The sequence below is a fragment of the Pinus tabuliformis genome, chromosome 7 (assembly GCF_031772625.1).
Source record: "Pinus tabuliformis cultivar Carrire ecotype Pingquan chromosome 7, CPIR1, whole genome shotgun sequence".
Lineage (NCBI taxonomy): Eukaryota > Viridiplantae > Streptophyta > Pinopsida > Pinales > Pinaceae > Pinus > Pinus tabuliformis.
In genome coordinates this window covers 898,483,210-898,495,195 of record NC_142293.1, presented here as the reverse complement: position 1 = coordinate 898,495,195, position 11,986 = coordinate 898,483,210, and positions in this window count along the sequence as shown.

Genomic DNA, 11,986 nt, shown 5'->3' with positions numbered 1-11,986 from the left:
AAGGGTCATGAGCATAGTTTTTTTCTTGTGTCAAGCTCGTTAAAAGATGAAACAAGGGTCTCAAGGATAGTTATTTTACTGTGTCCACCTCATTAAAAAATGAAGCAGCTCCCTTTTCCAAATTGAGTCTTTGATTAATATCCCGTAAAATCCCAGTCGAGTCTTTCCAAGATGTTGTAAGCAAACCTTCATTCCATCTACCTAGTTGAATGAAATGAAGCTTGGGGGGCATTTACCTCGAATTAAGTCATTATGCTGAGGGCATGCTAACTTATAGCAAGCATATTTTTTCATTTCAAGCTTGTGTAAACATGAAACCAAATCCAAGCAATGTTTTCCATGGTTCAAGCTTGTGTAAAAATGAACCCATGCCCAATTTACATCTCATGATTATCGTTTTTATCAGCTGATTTATGCTAGATGAGCCTTGGTTGTTTCATTCCATCACCACCATCTCTTTGGCTGATCATATGCTTTCACTTGGTTGTGTTTCCTTTCTTGAGGGACCACAACGATGAGTGGTTTTATTAGCCAACCTCTTGACCATTACATGTTTTAAGCAGTTCCTCCATTGTCGGAACTAGTTTCTACCCTTTATACCACTCATTCCTCTAGGACAAGTCACCTTTAAGCTCTTTTGCTAACTCGCACAAAATGAAAAGATTGCTAAGTATTTTTTCCTTTTTGACTCGTAAAAGAAATAAAATGAGGGGTCCGCTTTCAATCTCTTTTCTAACCCTTTTAAAAGTGAAAATATGGATGAGCCCTTATCGTTTCGTACTCATTAACAGATACGAAACATCATGTGCCCATTATAAGTTTACACCTTTTTCGAGCTGGGAGGAAATATTTACGAAAAAGGTACTCCTTGACTGAAATGGTCAAGCGGTTCTATCAAGTATTGTTTTCTACCTTTTTGAGCTCGAGAGACACAAATGTACGAAAAGGAACCATGTGTAGTTTTCTTTTACGTGTCTTTTTCAAACTCTCTAAACATGAAAAATATACCGGGTTACACCTTTGTCGGACTTGCTAAACTATTAAACGACATCAGATTCATCACCATGATGAACTTTAGCTTCTCCTTCCTAGGGCTCGTTAAACTTACTAGGTCAGATTTTTCCGAAGGATGAACTTACAGTGCAAGCATATGTTATCCCCTTCAGGCTTGTGATTAAAGAATAATTGGGGTACTTGCTAGAAATGGTGGGGGAAAATTTGGAAATCTATCGAGTCGTGTCCACAGCTTACTCTTAAACATCACACTCTTTGCTTCATGTCAGGTTGGGACATCCTCCTTTCTATCATTGACCTCCTTTGGTTTGGGCCATTCATTTTTTCCTTCCATCTGATCTCTGTTATGTCACCATGACCACTGATCCCATGGATCCAAAAGCTGCCAAACTTCCAGTTGTATCATTGATATGTTCAAGAGTTGTCCTTCTACAGTTACACTTACCTCTGATTCTTTGTATCATCAAAAATCATTTTTCATCCTCTCATCTCACATCGATGATGTTGGATCCATTATGGCCCTCCTTTGACACGGTCTCTTTCTGTTGACATCAACTCATTATCTGGGAAGTTGATCAAGAGATTCCCTTCTAGTACCTTAGAGTTTGAATGCCTTAATAGCAAGTTCTTCACACATGACGACAAGTTCACATCATTGGCTTTCGATCGAGTGATTTCGTAGGTGTTCAACTTCAGTTCATGTATTCACATTCTATGAACTGTGTTGATAGTACCTTGAGGGCCATTATCATTATTGGTGGTTTCTCTCACTCTTGTTAACAATTTACATCATTGACTAGTAATCAAACGAATTTCTAGCATGTTCGACATTAAAACATCTATTCGCATGCTAGGATCTGTACTCTGATCGAGTTGTGTTGGAGTGCAAGACCCTAGACTTAGATCATAAAAGTCCAGGTTTCGAAGTGGTGTGACATGGTTATGCCGATATGCATGTCTCTTTCAAATGGCTGGCTGTGACTAGACCATGAGTAATCATATGTGATCCTTCTCATTATTGGGTGGTTGTGACCATACCTTGGTTTCATTATGATCTTCTTTAACAGATGGTTGCACCCATACCTGGATCCATTTACATGATCATTCTCTGGATGGCTATGTCCATGCCACAATTCATGTATCATTTGACAGAGATCTTAGTTTATGTATATGTATCTATACTTTCTTGTAGGTTTTCTAATGCCAAATTGGTTCCCCACACTGATTTATAAAGCATTTCATCCCTCACTCCTGCTTGGCCTTCACGCTTTAGGGGCATCTGTTACACATCATTTTGTCACTGTCCTTGTACTCCCCATTCCTCTATCTTGGAGGACCTCTACAGTGAAACCCACATGCTTTTCCTTCATGAAGAAGCTCGCATTATGTCCCTCTTCATGACCAAATCATTTCCCGTTTGCACCATTTCCCTTGAAACTTCTATTTTTCCTAGTTTACAAGACCGAATCTAATGGCCTTGGTCTACCCTGTGTTGATGTTCATAGATTATCACTATTCCCCACACCGATCGGTGCGACTAAGCTGTGTTCCAATTGCACTAGTACTGTTATGGAAATTTTTTTAAATTAGAGCCGAAGCTTCCAGCTCTAGAAGCTTCGTAACAGAAGACTGGTAAATGCTTTGGCTAGATCAAGTCAAGGATGATAGTTTGGGCTCCTTTTCCCTATAATGATGAAATTACCTCAAGGGATAATTCCTTCTCCCATGAGAAGAGAATCCATCTCCCATCCATATTTCCTATATAAACCTCCCTTCTTCCCAAGCACAAGCTAGTTAGAGTGTTGGTTGAGTGTGAGTATACTATTTTGATTAGACAAGCAACCTATTACTAGTTGTATCCATCTAGTTGTGTGAGGGAGAATTATGTTTGGTTTAGAGTGAAGCCTAAAGGGAAGAGCCTTTAAACTATTTTTTTTTGAAACCATCATGAAGTGCTAGCAAAAGTGTGTGGGAACCTGGTCTTGTCAGAGGAAGACTGCGATGTCAAGAAAAATGGTTGTAATATCTCTTTTATATTCATATATGACACTATCGATTGATTTCATACATGTTTTATAATATTACATATTCATGGCTTGATGCTTCTTAACTCATTAAGTAGGTTGAATTGCAATTTGTCTATTATTATGTTTGTGTGTTGTTGTTGTTTACTTGTTTCAAGAGCTTAAAGAAGGAAGCGAGAGATTGTTGGAGCGAGCAAGCGAGGAAATCATCAAGCAAGATAAGAAACCAAGAAGTATGCCCTCTTGATTGACTCTAACCTAAGGAAATATTCCATGTAATGTATCAATTGTGGCTGGACCCATTATCAGGCTAGAGGAATTCGTTCATGTCGACACTTATAATTTTAATTCACCACAATGTCCAATATCCATTGTTTTGGATGCCAAGAATATGGAAACTACGAAAGGAATTGTCCTAAGATTAAGAAGGACAACAATAACAAAAGGAAGAGGGAAGAAGCTCACATAACACAAGAGATGAAAGAAGAAGGAAAGAGGAAAAAGAAGGAAGATCCTCTGGATCTCTACTATGACTAGGTCAAACTGTTTTCTTATATACTTTTTTCAAAGTTTTGAGTAGAATAGGAGCATGCAGGAATAAATTAAAATTGCATTTCTAGAAACACCTTCCAGAATCTAGCAACATGATGTACATAGAGTCCTAAGACACTCATGTAGATGTAACATTTAGGAGAAGAACAAAAATGCAGAAGTAGAAATATCTTCTAGAGTATAGGAGCATGATAGATATAGCTCAAGATATTCATATAGAAGAAGCATACCTAGTAAAGGACATCATACATGATGAAAGAAAATTGATTATGATAAGAATATTAGAAGACCTACTTCATCAAAATAAAGGAAACATTTGCAAGGCAAGGATATTTAAGATCCTATGATGGAATCTTCAAAAGAAGGTTCTTGAACCAAAGTAGATATCTTGTTGGGAATCTCATTCATGGGATTCAAGAAAAGGGATGATATTCAGGGAAGCTAAGATGAAGCAAGAAGGGCCACACCAAGGTCAATCTAATGAAGCAAGTATGATCAGAGAAGAATCAAGATGAGGTATGTATGCAACAAAGTTTAATTCATGTTATCATTTATTTATTATTAAGTCATGTGTATAGTTCTATAACATGATCAAGCATGAAAGAATCTCTTTCACCAAGGACATCATTGAAGGCATGGACTAAAATGTGATGAAGGCCAACAAAATAATATGCTCACATAAGGAGCATAAGGTTGCTGACCAAGAAGAAAGAAAAAATGCTGACAAGTCAAGAAAGAAAGTAATGAAGGGATTCTCTCACAAGAAGCATTAGATGGTTGACCTATATATCTGAGGAGAAGAAAATGTAGAAAAGAAGCATGTGAAGAATACCATGATCATTGAGAATTGTCATCTGACAAAGGCCTTGAACATATCTCCTAAAATAAGGCATGCTAACTCTGATAAAGAAAAGACCCTTGACACTTATGAAGGCCTTGGAGATTCAAAAGGTGAAGATAATTGATTCTATTTTATAGAGATGTCATGATGAAGAAGTCATCCAACAAAAGAAAAAACAATGTTGAAGAAATATTAGGATGAAGTCATGATGGGCTACTAGGTCAAAACATGTAACCTAGCAGGTACTATGAAGCATCCATGAGAAGAGTATTTCGAATCATGGACAAGATGCCAAAAGAGTAGCCAAGATGACAAAAAAACCTAATAATTACTTCCCACAAAGCAATGACATGACAAACCAATAAGGAAAGTGATCAATGGATGCCGCCCTACCTAGAATAAGTTTGAACAAAGGCTTCATGACATCAAGAAAGAACGAAGATCAAGCAGCTAAAGGACCCACAAAGAAGAAGTTGATGATGAAGGAAAGAGTCTCCAGTTAAGAGGGAGTTCTGACAGGTCCCTGACCAAGAGGGAGCTTTTAGATCACCCTTGATTACAAAGGAGTGACAATTGTGTTTTCCATTTCATGGGCCATGCACTAGAACAGGACTAATAGCCGCAAGTCTAGATGAAGGCCATGAATCGAAATGTAGACACAAGATAGACACAACATTCTTGTCTTCACTTTGGAAGAAAGAATGTGAGGATTAGGTAATCATTTGGCATTCGATACTCTTTGAGGATGTGTAGGGAATCCAATATAAGGGTAGAAAGAGGACCAATATTCTTTGAGGGCTAGGAACACAAGATAAGAAGAGTCCTAAAAGGTCATTCTCGGAGAACACCCGAGTGGGTATGTACCTTGAGAGACAATGATGAAGGTGTCTATAAATCATTGGTCTCACCAGTATTGTACCTCATGGTACTTTAAAGAGAGGGAGTTGTTAGTCAAGGCCTTGCAATATGACAATGCTAATGGATATGATGCTATCACATATGGATTTCAAATATGGTTTCTCTTGTGTGATTTCTTCAAGATTGAAAATTTCCAAACACCTTGTAATGTTGTATGAATACCTCCCTAGTTAAGAGGAAGTGTTGAAGGAAACACAACTAGGCTAGGTATTCATAAATGTAATTTGATATTTGTACTTATTCAAGAAAAGAGAAATTATTTTCATATTATTTGTCAATGAGTTTCTTGCTCACTGAAAATAGGTCAAGCACATTTTAAAGTGCTTCTAGAAAGTAAAAGTCAAAATGTAATTATGATAAACCATTTGAGGGCTTGTTACATCATGTATGTGATCATACAAGGTCATGGGAACACCTCCAAGCATAGTCAAATACTCTCCGAGCACCAACGAAGTCTCGAAGAAGAAAATCTCATTTCTGATTGCAAATCTGGTTTCTCTTATGTGAATTCTTCAAGATTGAAAACTTCCAAACACCTTGTAATGTTGTATGAATACCTCCCTAGTTAAGAGGGAGGGTTGATGGAAATGTAACTAGGATAGGTATTCATAAATGTAATTTGATATTTTTAATTATTCAAGAAAAGAGAAATTATTTTGTTATTATTTGTCAATGCATTTCTTTCTCATTGAAAATAGGTCATGCACATTTTAAAGTGCTTCTAGAAAGTCAAAGTCAAAATGTAATTATGATAAGACCCTTTGAGGGCATGTTAAATCATGTATGGCATCATACAAGGTCATGGGAACACCTCCAAGCATAGTCAAATCCTCTCTGAGCACCAACGAAGTCTCCAAGAAGAAAAACTAATGAATAAAAATGAATTATAAATAAAACTGTCAAATTAGCCTTAAGGACAGTCCATTCTGCCTAAAGAGGAGGGACAAACCTCTCTTTATAGGTTTTTTCCACTCCTCATTCAGCATGGAACTCAATGTTTGAAATCCACAAGAAAAGAGGGGATAAGAAGGTTTAAGCAAGCCGAGATAAAATGTCTACTAAGGTAGCAAAGAGAAGAGGAAAAAAAGTGAAGAGTGAAGGGTTGTTTCTAATGTATGTACAGTCACACGTGCAAAGGACTGAGGAACGGTATGCGGCCACATCAGGAGTAGATTACAGTGGTATATTCCTTCTTCTATTTTGGTTTCAAACTATTCCTACAAGGCCTCGCTCTTGAGCAAAGAAGGAAAGAAAATACAACGAGATCAACAGGACTATTTCTAGGGTTTCTGTCCACACGTGAGAGGATTTCAGAAGTCAACTTATGAAGATTTTATAATAGTTGAAGGCAATACACTTAAATGTTAGGATACTCCAACATATAGGAAATAGTTAAGTATAACTTGGTCTAGTGTAGAGTTAGGTAAAGTGTGTTTATTTACTATGTAGATTTGTAACTTAGAATTTGACGATCATGATATGTTCTAGACATGAATTGATCTGACGGTTCATTCTCTCCTCAGTATTACTGACACTTGATCCATGGCTTAACACTTGATTGGTCCATGATCTCTATTTAAAGAGCATGGAGGGCCATTTGTAGGGCTACCATTCATGAGAGAATATTATGTAAATTTTATTTCTTTTATGTTAATAAATTTCCTGAAGTGGCCGCTTTGGATCAAGCTGTGGACTGTTTCCCTCTTTGAGGGTTTTAATCATGTCAAGAATATTAGTGTATTGATCTGTGATCTATTTGTGAGTGGTGTCCTTTGTTTTTCTATATGAGGAACTTAGCCTGTAAATTCCTACATGGTATTAGAGCTATTTGAGGAACACATCCATTGGTGATCCAAATCGGAAGGCAATACAACTGCATTCGATTTTTGTTTCCTATATCTATTGTTTCTGACTACTTTTAGGCCGAGAGGACTACTCTATTGTGTTAGGATCATCTGTTCCAGTGAGGAACCCCTTTCGTTTCATGTGAAAAGGGTTCTGGTAGCCCTAGCTATGTCATTTTTAAGATCTGGAGGTATACAATCTTTATTTGCAGTTTTAGTTATTTATCTCTCTTTTTATTTTAGTTTATTTATCTCTCTGTTCTTTTTATTGCCAGATCTATACCTTTCGTTTTTGCGTATGCTCTTTTCCCCACGACTCTGTGTGAATTGGGCAAATCAGGAATAAAAAGGAAGGATTTTTCCCATGTGTATGCTCTTTTCTGCCACGCCTTAGTGTGATCTGGGAAAATCAGAAACATTAAGGAAAAGATTTAGTTTCTGGCAAAAACTAACTTCAAGCCATAAGGTTTGGTCTTTTTTGTATATCTGTGTCGGGTTGTGTGGTTTTTGTTTTGTTAACAAAAATGGGTTTTTCAAGTAAGCATGCACCCAAAGCTTCAGTGATTAAAAAAAAAAAACCTTCCTCTTTTCCAAAAATTACTAACCTTTTAAACTAGCTCACTTGGTCCAAAGTTACTTTATGAGAATAGAGGTCTTGAGTTCAAGTCTTTCCTTTTGTTGAGTTACTTTTTCAAATAGCACATGTAAATTACATGTTTAGTTACTTTATGTAAAAATGTTCTCACCCATTATAAAATGTGAGTCACTTATAATTCTTAAGTCTCTTTATCTTTTATTTAAGTTACAATTTAGTGGGTAGCTCATAAAGTACCATTGTAAAAGTGATTTTCACTTATTTATAAAAGTTTGTCACATATAATTTTTCTTTTAAAGTGAGCTAATTAGATTAAGTTTGGAAAGGTTGGGGGGGGGGGGGGGGGGGGGGGGGGGTTTTAAATATAACATTATCATTCACTTTCGCACATTCACGCACTTCATCGACACTTCAACAAAGTTTCTTCCAAAAGCCATAACTTCTTCATCTGGAAGCTGTTTTCAGAGCTGTTTTTTTTTTAATCAGCCTAATTTTTCAAGATCTTTCTATTAGAACACTTAGTTTTAGCATATATAGCTTCACTTTCTATTAAAATGGAAATTCCATCCAAGTTATTCTTGACAGTACCAACTACTTCCAATGGTGGTCCTACATTGTGGATTTACTTAGAAGTAAAGGTCTTTACAGAATAGCCTCAGGCCAAGAAACTAACCCGAAAGATGAAGATAATGCATCCAAATGGGAAACTAGGCAAGATCAAGCACGTGGGTTGATAGGTATGTCTATTTCTCCAAACCTTAGATTCCATATCGCAGAAGTTGATGCCCCTAATGAAGCAATGAAACAACTTACTAAAGTTTTTGGAATTAGAAAATGAAATTAGATCCCATCAACTCGAAAATGAGCTTATTACATACATAATGAAATCATAATAATCGAGAATGGTGAGGAGATGAGGGTGCGAGTTTCTTGGAAGTGCTAGGGTTTGCAGGAGTTCGCGAGATTATCCATGGAAGCGTGCAAGGGAGGGAGCTCCACTCCCTCCTATAGGAAAATTGTGGCTAGTCGTGGAAAGAAACCATTAGAGAGTGTCAGAAGTCCTTCAAGTGAGGGATTATGGATTATAGAAGAAGTCCAAGATTAAAAAAATACAAGGGAGAATAACTACAATAAGGATAATGAGCAAGAAGACAAGGAACAGGGAGAGAAAAACAAGGCACAAAAAGGGCCATGTAAACCCAAAGCTGAGGTCACTCCTATAGTAGTTTTAAATGATCCTGCTCTGCAGGCACACAGAGACCACATGAGTACATATGCTATAATTTGTAAATTCATGGGAGGATGGCCCACTGAAAAAGCTTTAAAGTCATGGATTAAATATAACTGGAAACCAAGAGGGAGCATTGACCTACATCTTGGGTCTAAGGGTTTCTTTACGGTAGTCTCCACAAATATTGAGGACAAAGACAAAGTGTTTGAAGGAGGGCCCTACTTCTATGCAGTAGCAAGCCTTTACATGCAACCGTGGATGATGAATTTTTTCCCTGAGAGGGAAACATTCACTATTGTCCCGGTCTGGGTAAGACTCTACTCATTACCCCTAGATTACTTTAAACCGGAATCATTATCTGCTATAGGAAATAAGTTAGGACGTTTTGTCAAAACTACTGAAGCCAACAAATGGGGTAAGTACACTTCCTTGCAAAAATATGTGTGGAGATGGATCTCTTTAGAGATCTTCCAGATGAGGTCATCTTAGAAGTTCTGGATGAAGAATGGGTGCAAACAGTAGACTATGAGCATATCCCCTTCAGATGCCGGAAATTCCATGAGCATGGGCACCTATTTAGAGACTGCCCTCTCAGTAAGTTAGAGAACATAAGTAAGACAAACATAATGAAAGATAGTAAAGGCTTCCACAAAGTGGTTCACAGAGGAAGAGGGGGAAAGAGGGGAACAACGCAGTAGAAAATAGAAGAGCCACGGACTAATCTGAATAGGTTCCAGGTTCTCAAAGAGGAAGAAGAGATAACATAGGTAGATCAGGTAATGGAAGGAAACCCGAGGGAAAAGGAGAAAGAGAAGGATACAACTCAAATGCAAAATGGTAGCTAACAGAAAGAGACTATGATGAGCGATGTAGAATCAAAGAGGGACCAAGAAATGACCCAGAGTGAGATGGAAGAGGAAGATCATGAACTGCAGGAGATTCTTGATAGGGAACACCTAGATCTGGAAGGATTCTTGAAACAGGGGACCATGAGTGGGGTAGATTCTTTACCACCAGAAGAATTTAATAGGGTACAACAGTTGTTCCTATGGAAAACTTAGGCTATAGGGCTAGAAAGACAAGGAAAAGGTGAAAGGCAGGGCAACGAAGGTGTGAAAACCATGAAAAACACACCAAGACTAGCTCCCAAAATTCCAAGAAAGAAGAGAGGCAGGAAAAATCAGAACAAGTTGCTGATGGAATGTGGAAGGCTAATGATAGATTCAGGTAAGATGAAAAATCTAACCAGCTACTCCTTTACAAATATTTAATAATGAAGTTTACATCTTGGAATATCAGAGGTCTAGGTAGAAAGTGAAAACAAAGAATGCTTAGCAATAGAATGAAAAAAGAAGCTCCGGATATGATCTTTATCCAGGAAAATAAATGTTCCATACAAAAAGCAAGAGAAATTCACAACAAATGGCACAATAGATTTGGGTTTCTAGAAGTAAAGGTAGATAACATAGCAGGGGGTATTCTCACTCTTTGGAACCCCCAAAAGATTGGGATAATAGATGCTGAGGCATCCAGAAATTATTTATCAGTGGTCATTCATCCGGTGGGAGATAGGGAGACCTATATGGTTACAAATGTATATGGCCCTCAAAAAATAGATGACAAACTCAGGTTTCTCGATTCTCATATAGAGCTCAGGGACAGACATGTAGATGTACCTTGGATCTTATGTGGGGACTTCGACATGATCAAATCTCTTCCAGAGAAAAAAGGAGGAACTAGAACTTTAAGTAGATACTCCACAACTTTTCAAACATTTATTGATAGTATGAAACTAGTCGACACTGACATGAGTAATGGTCGCTTTAATTGGAACAATAAAAGAGGAGGTGAGTCTCAAGTAGCCTCAAAGTTAGATAGATTCATAATCTCATAAGATCTCATGCTCACCAACAAGGAAATGATAGCGAGGATTCTACCTTTTGGAGGCTTGGATCATTGGCCAGTTCAATTGGATGTTCAGAGCATTGGCACCCCCAGAAATAGACCTTTTAGATTTGAGAATATTTGACTCTCCCACCTGGTCTTCATCAGCAAAATTTCAAAATGGTGGACAGAAGAATTACATATTCAAGGTACAAATATGTTCCTGCTTTACAAACGACTTAAGCACATCAAGCTCAGACTTAAAGATTGGAACAAGAATGTATTTGGGGATATCTTTACAGCAAAAAAAGTTGTGGAGGATGAAATGTAGGAACTCAATAAAAAGCTTATCACAGACAGCTTTGATATTGAGAGAAATGACTAAGTCACCAAACACCATCAAGAATGGGAAAATTTATGTCAACAGGAGGAGATATTTTGGAGGCAAAATCTAGGGTTCAATGGCTAAAAGAAGGGGAGTGCAACACCAGATTTTTCCACATATCTACCATAGCAAATAGATCTCATAACAGAATCTCCTGGATCAAGGACAAAGATGGTAATCTGCATAATTCACATGAAGAAATAGAAGAAGTGCTAGTCCAACACTTTCATGGAATAGCATAGGAAACTATTTCAAACAGAGAGCATTTCATCAGGGATTTAATAGGGCACATTCCTAAACTAGTTACAAGAGAGGATAACTTTAATCTCAATAGCCCAATAACAGAAAAGGAGATTAGTGAGGTCATCAAAGAGATGCAAAATGGTAAAGCACCAAGCCCTGATGGTTTCAATGTGGATTTCTTCAAAGCATGTTGGGATATAGTTAAACAAGATATTCTGAACGTTGTGGAAGACTCCAGGAGGAATAGAACTATTTTGAAGGCACTCAACACTTCCTTCATTGCTCTGATCCCTAAACAAGAAAATGCTTAGACTCCTGACAGGTATAGACCCATAGCCTTTTGAAATGTAGTTTACAAGATAATATCAAGGTTGTGGCCAACAGACTCAAACCACTTCTTCCTTCTCTAGTTTCAGTGGAGCAATCTGGTTATGTGGAAGGCAGGCAAATTCTCA